This window comes from Schistocerca gregaria, unplaced genomic scaffold (assembly GCF_023897955.1).
Source record: "Schistocerca gregaria isolate iqSchGreg1 unplaced genomic scaffold, iqSchGreg1.2 ptg000001l___fragment_1, whole genome shotgun sequence".
NCBI lineage: Eukaryota > Metazoa > Arthropoda > Insecta > Orthoptera > Acrididae > Schistocerca > Schistocerca gregaria.
This window is the reverse complement of record NW_026061697.1, coordinates 881,230-896,837: the sequence shown is the minus strand read 5'-3', so window position 1 is coordinate 896,837 and position 15,608 is coordinate 881,230. Positions and strand designations below refer to the sequence as shown.

The 15,608-nt window shown below is 46.4% G+C and overlaps 2 non-coding genes across 2 annotated transcripts; both read right to left on the bottom strand.

The window, feature by feature from the left end:
- Positions 1-702: 702 nt before the first annotated feature.
- On the bottom strand, positions 703-774 carry Trnat-agu (transfer RNA threonine (anticodon AGU)). The gene has a single exon. It is a non-coding gene; the product is annotated as a tRNA-Thr (tRNA).
- Positions 775-13,594: 12,820 nt separating this feature from the next.
- Trnak-cuu (transfer RNA lysine (anticodon CUU)) lies at positions 13,595-13,667 on the bottom strand. The gene has a single exon. It is a non-coding gene; the product is annotated as a tRNA-Lys (tRNA).
- Between the last annotated feature and the right edge of the window lie 1,941 nt (positions 13,668-15,608).

Here is a 15,608-nt window from a genome sequence, read left to right as displayed (position 1 = left end):
TAAAATAAACTCAGAAATATACACCGATTTCGTCTGGATCCCTGTTCCCATACCGCCTGGGCGCGGACTGGCCGACTTTCCACCATAGTTGGGATCCGCCGCGTGCAGGAATAGGGGGAGTAGGGGTCAACTCTACCAAAATGGAAAGCACCGGATTTGACTTAGGATAAGCTTAGTTTGTAGGAATTAGACTAGGATATTTACGTTTAGGAAACTGCAGCGAAATAACATCTTGGCCTGCTCAGTGCCAGGGGCATGCTCTTCGGGTTTAGCTCGAAGAGCAAGGCAATTATCAGTAGGTTTATACTCTCTGCTGGCACATATGTGACGCTGCAGATGTTAGAACATAGTGATAAGAGGTAGTATTTAATTGTAGGTATAGACAATAATATTAGTAGTGCCCATTATTGTGAAACACCTGTAGCTCACTTACAATTTAGAATTAAGAGCTGCATATTTGTAACAATCATTGTATAATAATACAGGCCCACTAATCAACTAAGGGAGTGGGTTATTATGTATAACTATTATTGTTGTTGAAATAAAGTTTTTTTTTTTTAAAAAAAAAATGCTTTATCTGCGCCATTCGCCTTAATCACATCTGAGAGTAATTCTTAATAAAACGCCTGTCGCTAAATGTTCGTCATCACAGACACTGTTTGCAATACGGCCACGACGAGCAACTGATTTCCAAAATTCGTCTTCCTCCTGTGAGGATGGAACCCACGACCCCTGGTTTACTAGACCAGTGCTTTACCACTGAGCTAAAGAGGCGCGGCCTAGCGGTAATATTGCGTACTTCGTCCTTACGGTCGTCTGGATCATCAGACTTCAGCTGGCAACAGTTCATATTACCGACTAATATCTGCAGCTATGGCGACCCTTTACTGCTTGGCTACACATCTGACACATAACCGATGTTCTCTCCAAACAACAACACTTGCATTTCAGAACATGTCTTTCACACATGTCTACAAAATCACCTTCACCTTCAAATACAGTTTCCTTGCGACTCGCGGAGACGTAGGCAAAGTTTAAAGTTGCTATTTCCATTACATCACGTTAATCAGAAAAACGGTAATTTACATCTGCAGCGGAACAAAATTCCGTTCCGCCCAGCGTGGGGCTCGAACCAACGACCCTGAGATTAAGAGTCTCATGCTCTACCGACTTTTTTTTTACAGTCAAATGCTCTACGACTTTTTTTTCCGCAATCTTCAGAGACGAAGTCCGACGCCTTATCCATTTTTTTTCTTAATGTTGAAAATGCCGAAAAGGAGGCGTCAGGAGCAAGGCGGCCAGGGGTCGAAACCCGAGGCCTGACCGTGATGTCCCGTTCTCCTCCTCCAGGCACAACCAACTAACTTGCTTCTTGTTAATTATTTATTTAATTAATGTGTTCAGTGCGCTGCCACTCTTTTTATGTAGTGAAGTATATATATATATATATATATATATATATATATATATATATATATATATATATAAAATTTACTCCTAGAAATTATAACATTTCTTCGTGAAACATTTGTGTCCCGTGACTGGGGTGGGTACATGCCCTTTGACGTGTTGGCGCTTCGCAGTTATGCAAAAGTATTGTTTCCGGAGCGGAAGTAAGCCAATGTAGAACGTCTCTCAAGTTGGGGGCACAGTGCAGATAAGAAAGTTTTCGAACAATTGTTTATACTTAGGACGTTGTTTCAAATGATAATGTTGGTCCTGAAGATACAAAATGAAGGTGCTGAGATCTGCATGATTTTTGGTAACAATGTAGTATGCACATTGTCCAAGGAGCCAGACGTAACTATTATTCTTCGCGGCGGGGAACAATCGCCAATCCGGATGTAGCACATCTTCCACAGTGATCGTATTTTCCGACGTCCTGTTAATAATCGACAGCTTTTTCCTCGTCCAGTTCCAGATGACGACATTCTCACTGCAAACGAACGTGTGAACCAGGGTATCTATAAGCTGACAACGGGTACAGTATGGTGTAGGGCGCAGTTTAATTTTATTCAGCTTTTCGCCTGTGATGATCTTTTCATTGACAATATCATACCATACCGACGCCACGTCCAACGGCAGAATTGGGTTGCTGATGTTCGCCCATATACGTTGCCACATTTTTCCCAGATGTTTTGTTTCGATCGGATGTCGGTGCTGCCGCTTCGCTAGTTGAGTGTAAAGGTTTGAGGTAGTAAAATGTTGGGGCGACTGAGGCAGGTAGCTGATTTCCGTGTAATAGACGCGGACGTATCCCAACTGTTCACTGATGCGCCCAACATGGATTGGTGGCCGCATATCCTGAGGTAGTAAGGAGGTGAATAGGCTCTTCGATAATCCAGTGCGATTACAGCGAAGTATTTTGGACGTTCTATTTATGAAGACTGCAAGACACTGTGAGCGTACATCCTTGATGCCTAACCTGCCTGCGTGGCGAGCCAGTGTTAACGTGTGAAGTGGAGTTTTGAAGATATTGCCTCTCCAGACAAATCAATACATGGCAACAAGCAGCTTGTGAGCGACGTCATCGGGTATTGGCAACACGGCGGCAATGTGATAGATTTTACTAAGAACAAACATATTTATAAACTGCGCTCGTTGGAGACGGTTGAGTGATCTAGACTTATGTTCCTGCAGCGTTGCTCGAACTGTGTTGAGTATAAGTTGCCAGTTTGTCCTGGTCATCTCACGCGGGTCCGGCAGCAGAGTCATTCCAAGTAACTTAATCTTATCAACACGTTGCAACCAAGATGATACCATATATTCATCAATTGGACCGAGAGGAAGAATTTTAGATTTGTGGGTATTGATCAACGCACCGGAGGAATGCGTGTACTGTGTGGTCAGGCGGCGCACCCTGTCAATATCGTCCGTCGTATTCACAATGACGCTAATGTCATCAGCATATGCATGGCAAACCGTTTTGACATTAAAGACCGTGAGGCCGGCGAGTTGTGCATGCAGATTAAATAACAGCGGCTCAACCGCGATGGCAAACAACGACATCGAGAGAGGGCAGCCTTGGCGAACAGATTGTTTGATGGGCACACGAGTAGTGAGTTAACCATTAACCTTTATTCTAGACGTTCCAACGATGCATTGCTGTAAAAGCTGAAGGAACTGATGATTGAACCCCATTTTGTGCATGACGTTTGTTAAAAACTTGTGGCTAATCCTATCAAAGGCCTTTTCAAAATCTAAAACCATAATTCCTAGTTGACATTTACAGAGCCATGTTAAATGTAGGACGTCCCTGTAGGCACATAAAACATTCGTCATGGATCGACCTGTACCGACGCTTGTCTGGTACGGACCAATAACTTTCGAGAGAAGGGGTTTCAGCCGATGATGTATTAGACGAGTCAAGAGTTTAAAATCAGTGTTCAACAATGTAATGGGTCGATAATCGTGCAAAGAACGGCTGCGCGCTATTTTGGGAATCAATACGATCAAGCCTTCAGTAAAGTCTATTGGAAAGGGGTCACCATTCAGCAATTCATTGTACATAGTTGTTAATTCATCACCAATAAGGTCCCAGAAGCGGATGTAAAATTCAACAGGGAGACCGTCTAATCCCGCCGCTTTGTGTCGTGGTGATCCTGTTATGACAACCTTGAGGTCTTCATTTGTAAAATTTTCCAGAAGGTCAACATTGTCGTCAGCAGTAACTGTCGTTGCAATGGGAGATAAAAGAATTTCTTCCATTAATGAGTCGGTTTCTGGCTCTGCATAAAGGTTCGTATAGTATGCGACAACATGAGTTTTGATGTCGTTCTGCGTGTTGTACTCCCGTCCTCGGTCGTCTCGAAGATTGTGGAGTAGCTTCTGCCTTCCACGTTTAGCTTCCCTGAGAATGTGGAAAATTGAAGGCCTTTCGTGCATAATATCAGTCCCAGTCCGCGCTCTTACTTTAGGACCATCCAGTGACCGCCGCATCAGAGTTGTAATTTTGGCATCAGTGCGTTTGATTTGAAGGTTGTGGCTGATGATCCGTGCGGGATCACCGTACAACTCGCGCAAGCAGGAGAAATAAAACTCTAATGTGCGCTTCCTCCATTATGCTGTGTCCCGGGCATATTGGACCACACATTTCTTGAATTGCGGCTTTACGAATTCGGTCCACCAGACTACACGTCGTGCGAATCTTGCTTTATTGCGCATACACTTGTCCCAAGTGCGTGTGAGAGCTTGTCGCAGTTCGACGTCGTCGAGGAGAGAGAGATTGAGCTGCCATACACCACGACCCAAAAATGTCGTTTGCTTAGCAGAGTTGACTGTTATATGGAAGGCACAGTGATCAGAAAAATTTACCGGCCATATCTCACAGTCAATTACATTGTGCAGTAGTCCTTTGGTGACATACATTCTGTCTAATCGACTTGCTGAACTATGGCACACGTAGGTGTACGCCAGAGCCTGTGGACGAAGATAGGTCCAGATATCTATCAGACCTAAACCATCAGTTAAAACTTTTAAGTCGTCACAAAAATTAAAATTTGGGCACTGGTCCTCGCGGCGTAACACACAATTAAAATCCCCGCCTAAAAGTATATTATGTCTGACGTTAGTGAAGAGGCGTACTATGTCCTCTCTGTAAAATTCGCGCCTGTCGCCTCGACCGTCAGACCCACTTGGGGCATAGATATTTACTAAAAGCAACCCGCTTAGTTTTGCCGTGATCCCGCGCCCAGTTTCCAGTAATGTGTCTAATTCACACTGAATGCCGGCTTTATACAGGATAGCTGTACCACATTCATCGCCTATGTTCACAATGGCTTCATAGCTGGGAATATCTTCTACCTTAGTGGAAACAACTTCTTGTAACATAGCTGTGTCGACGTCTGCTGCGTACAAGTAATCACGCAAGCTCTTCCATTTAACGTCTGAGACAATTCTATTGACATTAATCGTTGCAATCTTGTACGCTTGCGTCATCCCTAAGTCTGCTAGTCTCGTTCCACGTCCTCAGACCACGAAGTGGTCGTCGCAGGTATATCGGGGGCCGTCGTCTCCATTGGTTCACCTGTACGGGCATCGACATGCCTGGAACCATCATCTTCTTGCGGCTTGGATGTACCGTTCCCCTCTGTGTTGGGCAACAACACTACAGAGGAATTCTTCTTGAGGTATTTCTGGGTTTTCAACAGCTTGCTTTCCAACTCTAGTTCCTCTTGACTTTGTTTCCGAGCAGCACGTTTAGATCTGACGGCCGGTTGTTTGAAGCTGGCGTTGCCAGCACTTGTCGGGCCACCGACGGATACGTCTTCGACGCCGATGGTGGAGCCTTTCGCCTTAAAGGAAGGTGAACCATGTATCACAGTCGGTGTTTTCGTGGGAGTAGGAACAATAGACGTCAACTGCTGACGACTTTGGTGCTGAGCCGGCGTTTTCTCCCCTTCAAGTCGCACTTGGCTCGCAGACGTGGAGTCTGGTATGTGATCAGTCTGACGATCGCGAGGATAGGCGATATTTTGACTATTATCGGCAGCGGAGGCCGCAGGCTGCACCGCTGTGGCGATGTCAGCCGGGCCGGTTGCGGGCGCGACAGCCAGTGTGGTCGGCCGCTGCGAAGCAGGCAAGTCTGCCAACGTCTGCGCGTACGTCAACTTGTCTTCCGTCTCGGTGCCCCCCGCACCAAGGAGAGGTCGAAATTTAATGCGTGGACATCCTGCTTTTATATGATCAGGGGACCCACAAATAACGCATGTACGTGGTTGCCCATCGTAAACAACGAGGGCCTTAAATCCACGCACAGTTACAAAGGACGGTATATGGCGATGCAAATCAATCTTGACATTACGGACACCATTGTCGACATTGAAGTGCCTGTTCCCCTGCCACTTCTCGCCATAGATATGAAGGACTTTGCCATACGGTTCAAGCGTTCGTTTGATGTTCTCGAATTCCATTTCGAAAGGTAAGTTAAAGAAGCGGACCGTTCTCAAACCTAACCCAGCATAACTGATCCCCACTTTCAAAACTTCACCTTTCGAAAAAAGAAAATTAGAAGACCCTTCCGTTGTTGTCATAATCCCATGACACACCTCGTCATTTTTAAGACCAACGTACAGAGCGTTAGTTAGAAAATCATACTGCAAACCATTAACATCACCGTCTCGCAAACCTAACTGGTCGAAAAGCCAGTTGTCAATATCGAGTACATTAGGTCGTTCACAACCGAACGGGAACTCAACTTTAAGATTGCACTTGCGGTATCTAGGCTGCATTATAAGGGGGATTTATCGTTACAAACACTGAGAAGCTGTAAACAACAGCGAGCACGCGCGCGGCGAGGGCTGCAACACGTACACAAAACTCACGTCCGACCGCTACGGCGACTCGGCCGCGACTGACTGAGCTAGCCGGGCCGATTCGGTGAATACCTGCCGGGTAGCTCGTAACACAGTACTCGTTTGGGTTTGGTGGTCCCATACAGAATCTCTCCATGTTGCCTAATGTTTTCCTAACGTCACACTCGTCACGTACTTCACTTTTATTTCATAATCATTTCTGAGAGATAAAGGAATTGCATGACAACCTGCAGAGCTAGTGCCATCAAAATTAACACACATACTTGATGTAACTCAAAAGCCGAACGAGTTACTTTCCGACGTTGTGCAAGTGCCAGTCAAAACTCGCGGTGACGGCACCCTGCCGACCACTTCGCTAGTTAACACCGGTCTTGTTGTGTGTGTTTCAAGCTCAAGAGCAACTCCAAGCAGAAAAGAATCTACAGCAACATTTAGACGGTTTCGTACTGCTCAATTGCTACATTAAAACGGTATGTTTCTTTTTCAGAACTGGAAAAACACGACCGTGACAGGATTCAAACCGGCAATCTTCGGATCCGAAGTCCAACACCTTATCCATTAGGCCACACGGTCACTGAATACCAAGTATTATATACGACTCATCTCGAAACGCTCACACCCCTGAGTAATTGTGTTTTCGTTCTACACAGCCGCTGGCCCTTGCTCTTTCCCACCCATTCGTTACATTCAACCTCTTACGAGACCGACCAAATATAGACTGGGAAACAAGACCAAACACTTTGTGCTTTCGGAATCGAAGGCAGGGCGTGCCTCGCCGCATTTGCTACGATTGCCATTTGTTAGTTCTGCAGAAGCGGTGGCGGCTACGACGACGACGACGACGACGACCGCGAAAGGCTCTGAAATATGTGAGAAATACATCTGTAAAATGTAATTCAGACTGCCTCGTCCCGCCTTATGCTGTACCACTTTGGCAAATGCTTTATCTGCGCCATTCGCCTTAATCACATCTGAGAGTAATTCTTAATAAAACGCCTGTCGCTAAATGTTCGTCATCACAGATACTGTTTGCAATACGGCCACGACGCGCAACTGATTTTCAAAATTCGTCTTCCTCCTGTGAGGATGGAACCCACGACCCCTGGTTTACTAGACCAGTGCTTTACCACTTTTTTTTCGGAGTCTTATGATACTTATATGTGAACACGGGACTTATGAAGCGTTGTCTATCCAAACAGTTATTTTGCCTTCCTGCCAAGATTGTACCTAAGAACTTGCGAGAATGTCTTCCTTGTCATGAAGTTAGTTCAGTATGCCCCTATACCGGTTCCATTAATGATTCAGGCGCAGGAGCGATCAATAGAAATTGAAACTTAACCAACTCCCTGCTTTTCGAAAACAATAGTAAGCATATTCGCAAAGTCCCTCTTAAGGTGTGAGAAAGACTTTTGCGTCCAGTACTCATGAAGCATGTAAGCAGTAAACGAAATAAAATCGGTAATACCATGATCATCAACCACTGCAAAAATGTAACGGCCAAGAAGCCACATAACGGTGTTGTTCTTGGTCCGGGGATAAAAAACCGTGTCCGGCCAGCAGAGAATATCAGTCATAAATGCCGATTCGGAGCTCCTGGTGAGTAAAGCCAATTGTCGGCGCAGCCAGTGCCACATGCGATGACGGTCAGCGCAGGTAAATCGGTGTTGGAGTGTATCAACACAACCACACGTTTGACAAAGCGGAGAGACACATAAACCTGTACGATGAAGGCGTTCGTTCGTAGGAATCAGCTGATTAACTACCTTATACCATAGGGAGGCAACAGTTTCTGAATGAACGGGTAAGCTAATATTCGTCCATATGTTACGCCAATTAAAACTGGGATAATGCAAAACAATCGGGTTGGAAGAAGAAGACCGTCGCCATTTGTCAAGCAGGGTTAGCGTAGTAATAACAGGACGACGTTGTAAGTGGAGATCTAGGTAATTAATCTCAATGTAGAAGTCCCGAGCATGCCGTAGCTTCGCATTTAGAGGCCCAACGTTAATGGGCGGTGACAAGCTCGCAGGACGAACGACATGGAATAATCGCGAAGTAACAGTCGGGGACTCAGATAATAAAAGATGGAGGGTTCGTTTAACATAAAGGGCAGCAGCCTTGACACGGACATCGGTGAACGACAAGCCGCCCTCAAGACGCGGCTTCGTAAGAACATCACAACGTAATTTAAAAATATGCCCCCGCCAAATATATCTGTTAATAAGCTGGACCATTTTTGCACCGTGCATTCGGGGAAGCGGAAACAACTGAGCAACCTAATATACTTTACATAAAACATAAGTGTCTAATACACGGTTTTTTTGCAGTAGCGGTATCGAACGCCATGAGTGTTCTAATAAAACACCTTGCAGCTTGGAAATGGCCACTTGCCAATTTTTTGCAGCCATCCGAAGAGGACAACGTTCAAGATAGATACCTAAATGTGTATGGTGTTCAACAGCTGTAACCCACGGAACAACCTCACGTTCAAAGCCCCGCAAATTCAGGAGCTTGCTTTTACGGGGATTGATACGAGAACCTGAGGCCGCAGAAAATTTATCTAGTTCCATTTTCAACTGCGGTACTTCTGTGGTGGAACGAAGAAAAACAACCAAATCATCAGCATAAGCTGTTGCCGTCTGGGTAACCCCAGAGATCGTAAGACCACGAAGTGTCGAGTTGAGACGTGTGAGGAGTGGTTGAAGGGAGAGAGCATAAAGGGTCATGGATAAAGGACTACCTTGCGGGAAGCCACGTTGAATATCAATGACCTTTGTTAGCTGGCCATTAATGTCAATCTTAGCAGAAATGCCAGTCGTCATATTCTTAAGTACCAGCAGCGCCTGTTCATTAAAACCGAGCCGGCGCAGCAGAAGCTCTAAAAACGAATGGGACACACGATCAAAGGCCTTACTAAAATCAACAAATAAAAGCGCACAGCAAATATTGGTGACAGCGACAATCGACACGACATCACGATATCCCGCCAGAGACGTCAATATGGAGCGCCCTGGAAAGCAGCTTTGACAAGGAGGTATCACAGGTGTAAGCAAAAGGGATAGACGTGCATTAACAGCCCTAGCGGCCGTCTTATAGTCAAAATTTAAAAGGGTTAAAGGACGAAAGTCATTAGCTGTCTTCAAACCAGCAGATTTAGGTATCAGGACAACCGTACCTCTCTTGAAATCGGCTGGAATTGTGCCACCATTCAAGATTTTATTCACAATATCCGTAAAAATAGGCCCTATAATAGGCCAAAAGCGAACAAAAAACTCCTTAGGTAGGCCATCAGGACCAGGAGATTTGTGAGATGCTGAACAAACAATGAAAGCTGAAATTTCGTCTGCAGTAAAAGGAGCTAAAAATATCGCATTATGGTCCTCTGTTAAAACTGATGGGATAGCAGTTAAAATCTCGTCAACATCAATCGGATCAGAATCAGCCGCAGTATATAACGTCTCATAGTAGCAGGTAATTTCATGGGTTATTTGATTCTGTAAGGTAAGCCGGCGACCATCAGCTGCCATAAGGCCGTCAATCAATACACGTCGACGGTTCTTGTGGTGACGAAACAGATGGTACATAGAAGTCATTTCATGTGCTAACGTGGACGGTGGTTTAGATTTAATCTTCAATCCTTCCATCTGAAGCCGCTTAATACTAAGAAGCTTGGCCTTAATTTTCCGAATCTCAGAAAGGTGGGCACATGTCATTGTAGAATTATCATAAAGTTCGCGAAGCACCGAATAGTAATACTCAAAAGTCAGTTTCAGATCTCGCGCTCTATTATAACTGTAGGACATTAAAGTGCGACGTAGTTTTGGCTTCACACAGTGGATCCACCAGTGAAGCTTAGACGGATAGTATCGCAGAGAACGTAAACAAATGTCCCACGCCGTCTGTATTAGAGGTTCGATGTCAGGGTCATCGAGCAAGGAGACATTTAATTTCGACAGCGGCCTATAAAGTTTAAGAGGTTGACGCTCCAAATTAATTATAACAGCAAGGGCACAATGATCCGTAAAACTGGCTGGAATAACATCTACATCTAAAACAGAAACACTAAGGGGATCAGAAATATACAATCGGTCAAGTCGACTACTTGAGGTGGCAGTAAAAAATGTAAATTTAACTAAAGTGGGGTGTTTAACCTCCCACGCATCGCGTAGTCGTAATTGACGTACAAGAGAATGTAGCTCGAAACAATAATTAATATGAGGGGATTGGTCTTTAGCTTGTAACACACAATTAAAATCGCCCCCCAATATCAAGGTCGCAGGATTTTTTCGTAAAAGGTAAATCAGATCCTCTTTATAAAAAGGAGACCTTTCCTGCCGCTTGCTGGAACCAGAGGGGGCGGAAATGTTAACCAAGGTCGTGTCAAATAACCGACAACCAATGCCCCGTCCCGAGTCTAAAAGCTCAATTTCGGTAACGGGGATACCGTCACGAATTAGGAAAGCAGTACCTGCAGAAAACTCTGGTGCAAAATTTATAATAGTGCGAAAACCAGGAACAAACAGGTGTGCAACGGAGACTTCCTGCAGGAAAACAATATCAGCTGCAGAGTCATAAATAAACTGCTGCAGAGACGCTAACTTCAGAGCAGATTGAATGCCATTTATATTTAAGGTAATAAACGTGTACGCCTGCAACATCAACCAAAAAATGGGAAATGAACCCAAATTACACCACACTAGAAGCAACTACATCCATATCATCAATCAACATCAGACATGGCAGAGGGTGATTGTCCAGAATCAACGGAATCAGAGTCGTCCTTCGCATGCTTATGTTTCTTCCGCACCGCGTGGAGATTGGGGGGCACTTTCACCCGACGACGTATCTGATGCACACCAGATTCAAGAGCAGGCGGAGTGGGGGGTTCGAGATCAGGCACGTCAACCAAAGCGTCCGAAGGATTAGCAGGGCGAGAGGAGTCAGAAGGAGGAGCCATCAAGGGGAAAACTGCATCAGGAACATCGGCACCGGTTTCAGAATGTGTAGGTATTGGAAGTGTAGGAGGTGGTAAGATAGGTTTGGAGTCTGCTGATGCGGAGCGCGCAGTTCTAGGAGCGGTTTTCTGACAAACAGCCGTCTCCACCGAAGTGTCGTCAACATGTTGTGATGCCTGTGGCGGTGGGGATGTCAACAACACCTCGACCGAATGTTGTGGCTCTTGCGCCGACGACAAGGCAGCAAGTTTGACGTCATCAGGCAAAGCAGGAGACACAGCGGGAACAGAATCCGAAACAGGCATGGGAGATTCTGGAATTCTCTCATCAGACTCGCAAACCGGCTGCGAAACAGCAGCTTCGTCATCAGTGCTACCGGTATCACTAGCAAGACGGCGTTTGTTGTTGGAAACAGACGGAATCGGTATAGGAGCAGCCGATATGTCTGGGCGAGAAGGTAGCGGAGGAAAACCTGCATCAGGGGAGGGTGACACCTGTTGTGAAGAAGCTACTGCAGGAGGCAGATAGGAAACAGTGGAGGAAGCTGCTGGCACAAGATCGGCAACCGTTAATTTGCGGCGCTGTGCTAGGCCATTTTTAAGCACAAATACCCGCTTAGGGCAATTAGCTCGAACATCACCATGTTCATTACATAGGAAACATGTACCAAGCTGCCCCTCATAAGTAAGATGTACACGATAACCACATACAACCAGATGGGACGGTATATTAGACTTAATATGCATTTCAACTGATCTGACACCATTATAACATTGCAGCTTATGTTGTGCAGACCAACGTTCATTTCGAATTGACCGAACAGTACCATAACCAAGCAAAGCTTCCTTAAGATAGCTGTTGTCAACTTCAGGGGGTAAATTATAAACCCGAACTGTGGTATACGTAATTTCAGCATTTGAGACAGTAACACTGCTAACAGAACCATCCCTATGACGGAACGACACTTGCTCACCATGTTTAAGTAATATCTTATCCAGCGAAACCGGGTTCAACAACTTCACAAAAAAGCAGTATAATTCTGTATCAAAATACGCCGTATGTACCTGGTCCGATGTAATGCCAATCGTGTCCACAATCCATTCGTGAATTAACAACGATGTCGGTTGAACATTCCTGGTAGCCTTGATAAACTGAAAACTGAGAGTACACTTCCGCGGAAACAACCGGGAAGCCATAATACTTAATTAAAGCGGCAAAAGCCGCAATACAACGCAAGACACAAAACAAACACTAAGGCAAAGAAACAACGAAAAACAGAAGACAAGAAACGTCACACACAGAAGGTAAATATACACAACCCGAGGGTAACGGCGGATCGAATACACAGCACGTCCGATCGCTGTCGCGTCTCAAGCGGAACTTATCCATTAGGCCACACGGTCACTGACGACCAAGTATTACTTATATACGACTCATCTCGAAACGCTCACACCCCTGAGGAATTGTGTTTTCGTTCTACACAGCCGCTGGCCCCTGCTCTTTCCCACCCATTCGTTACATTCAACCTCTTACGAGACCGACCAAATATAGACTGGGAATCGAGACCAAACACTTTGTGCATTCGGAATCGAAGGCAGGGCGTCCCTCGCCGCATTTGCTACGATTGCCATTTGCTAGTTCTGCAGACGTTGCGGCGACGACGACGACGACGACGACGACGAAGACGACGACCGCAAAAGGCTCTGAAATATGTGAGAAATACATCTGTAACATGTAATTCAGACTGCCTCGTCCCGCCTTATGCTGTACCACTTTGGCAAATGCTTTATCTGCGCCATTCGCCTTAATCACATCTGAGAGTAATTCTTAATAAAACGCCTCTCGCTAAATGTTCGTCATCACAGATACTGTTTGCAATACGGCCACGACGCGCAACCGATTTTCAAAATCCGTCTTCCTCCTGTGAGGATGGAACCCACGACCCCTGGTTTACTACACCAGTGCTTTACCACTGAGCTAAAGAGGCGCAGTATAGTGGTAATTTTGCGTAATTCGTCCTTACGGTCGTCTGGATCATCAGACTTCAGCTGACAACAGTTCATATTACCGACTAATATCTGCAGCTATGGCGAACCTTTACTGCTTGGCTACACATCTGACACATAACTGATGTTCTCTCCAAACAACAACACTTGCATTTCAGAACATGTCTTTCACACATGTCTACAAAATCACCTTCACCTTCAAATACAGTTTCCTTGCGACTCACGGAGTCGTAGGCAAAGTTTAAAGTTGCTATTTCCATTACATCACGTTAGTCAGAAAAACGGTAATTTACATTTGCAGCGGAACAAAATTCAGTTCCGCCCAGTGTGGGGCTCGAACACACGACACTGAGATTAAGAGTCTCATGCTCTACCGACTGAGCTAGTTGGGCTGATTCAGTGAATACCTGACGGGTAGCACGTAACAGAGGACTCGTTTGGGTTGGGTGGTCCCATACAGAATCTCTCCATGCTGTCTAATGTTTTCCTAACGTCACACTCGTCACGTACTTCACTTTTATTTCATAATCATTTCTGAGATATAAAGGAATTGCATGACAACCTGCAGAGCTAGTGGCGTCAAAATTGACACACATACTTGATGTGACTCAAAAGCCGAACGAGTTACTTTCCGACGATGTTTTAGATGTGCAAGTGCCAGTCAAGACTCGCGGTGACGGCACTCTGCCGACCATTTCGCTAGTTAACACCGGTCTTGTTGTGTGTGTTTCAAGCTCAAGAGCATCTCCAAGCAGAAAGGAATCAACAGCAAAATTCAGACGGTTTCGTACTGCTCAATTGCTACATTAAAACGGTATGTTTCTTTTTCAGAACAGTAAAAACACGACCGTGACAGGTTTCAAACCGGCAATCTTCGGATCCGAAGTCCAACACCTTATCCATTACGCCACACGATCACTGACGACCAAGTATTACTTATATACGACTCATCTCGAAACGCTCACACCCCTGAGGAATTGTGTTTTCGTTCTACACAGTCGCTGGCCCTTGCTCTTTCCCACCCATTCTTTACATTCAACCTCTTACGAGACCGACCATATATAGACTGGGAAACGAGACCAAACACTTTGTGCAATCGGAATCGAAGGCAGGGCGTCCCTCGCCGCATTTGTTACGATTGCCGTTTGCTAGTTCTGCAGACGTTGCGGCAACGACGACGACGACGACGAAGACCGCGAAAGGCTCTGAAATATGTGAGAAATACATCTGTAAAATCTAATTCAGACTGCCTTGTCCCGCCTTATGCTGTACAACTTTGGCAAATGCTTTATGCTGGGAAAGCGGTCTGCGTGGCGTCACCTGGGGGAGGTGTGTTGCCTTCCGAAACTGGGTTAAAACCGCCAGGAGACCCTCTGATTCCTGGAAATCCTCAGACACGTCTGAAGTGCTCTTGGCTCAGAGGAACCTGAGTGGGGCGGGGACCGCAATGTCCTATCCCGTGGCCTTGACGTGGCCCTGGCGCTCAGTAGCTCCGTCGAAAGGAGTGAAGCTAACACGGGAAGGGCCGTCCATGCATGACGTTAAAAGGCTAGCCCTTAACTGGGTGCAATCCTCACGGTCTGCACTGGCCCACCGTGAACTAGCAAAAGCGGTGGGTGAGACGTGGTCGGTCATGATCCCCCGGTACGTGTGGAGACCCCCATGGGGAACGTAACTCGGGCTTGAGTGCCGCACCGTCTCGATGATGTCGAACTCCACAATATAAGACCCAGTCATGTCTATCTCTGGGCTGTGGATTCGTGAGGGTTGTCGTGTGTCAAGGAAGGACGTTAAACTCCCGTCATGGTAGGACGTAAAACGCCCCCAACCCAGGCGAAAGCAAAGGGTGCATGGCGCAGGGGTAGCTGCGTTACGGGAGACACTCCACCTGTCTCCCTTGAGTTGAGCCCGGTGGTCGGGCGAGGGTATGAGGGTGAGCCTCACGGCTTTCCTGGGGCCCTGCAGTCCGGCTGCCGACGTTCCTCACGTCCTGGACGACGTTAAATATCTCCCAACCCAAGGCGAAAGCAAAGGGTGCATGGCGCAGGGGAAGCTGCGCAAGAGGGACACAACATCTGTCCCTGGGGAGGGGAGGGTCGAGTGGGGTTGCTCGGGGGTGGGTGATGGCGCCTTGGCGACTCCCCACCACTGGGTAGCTTCTGCTCCCCTCCCCTCCCCTATTTTTACGCAGGGCACAGACCATCAGGTGCCCCGCATGCTGGCGACCTCTTTTGTCGGCGTGGGACCTCGGCGCGATTCGGCAAGGGTGCTTCGCCGCGCCTCTGGGTAACCGAGGCGTGGTCCGCCAAACCCAGATGGTGGTGACATCGTCT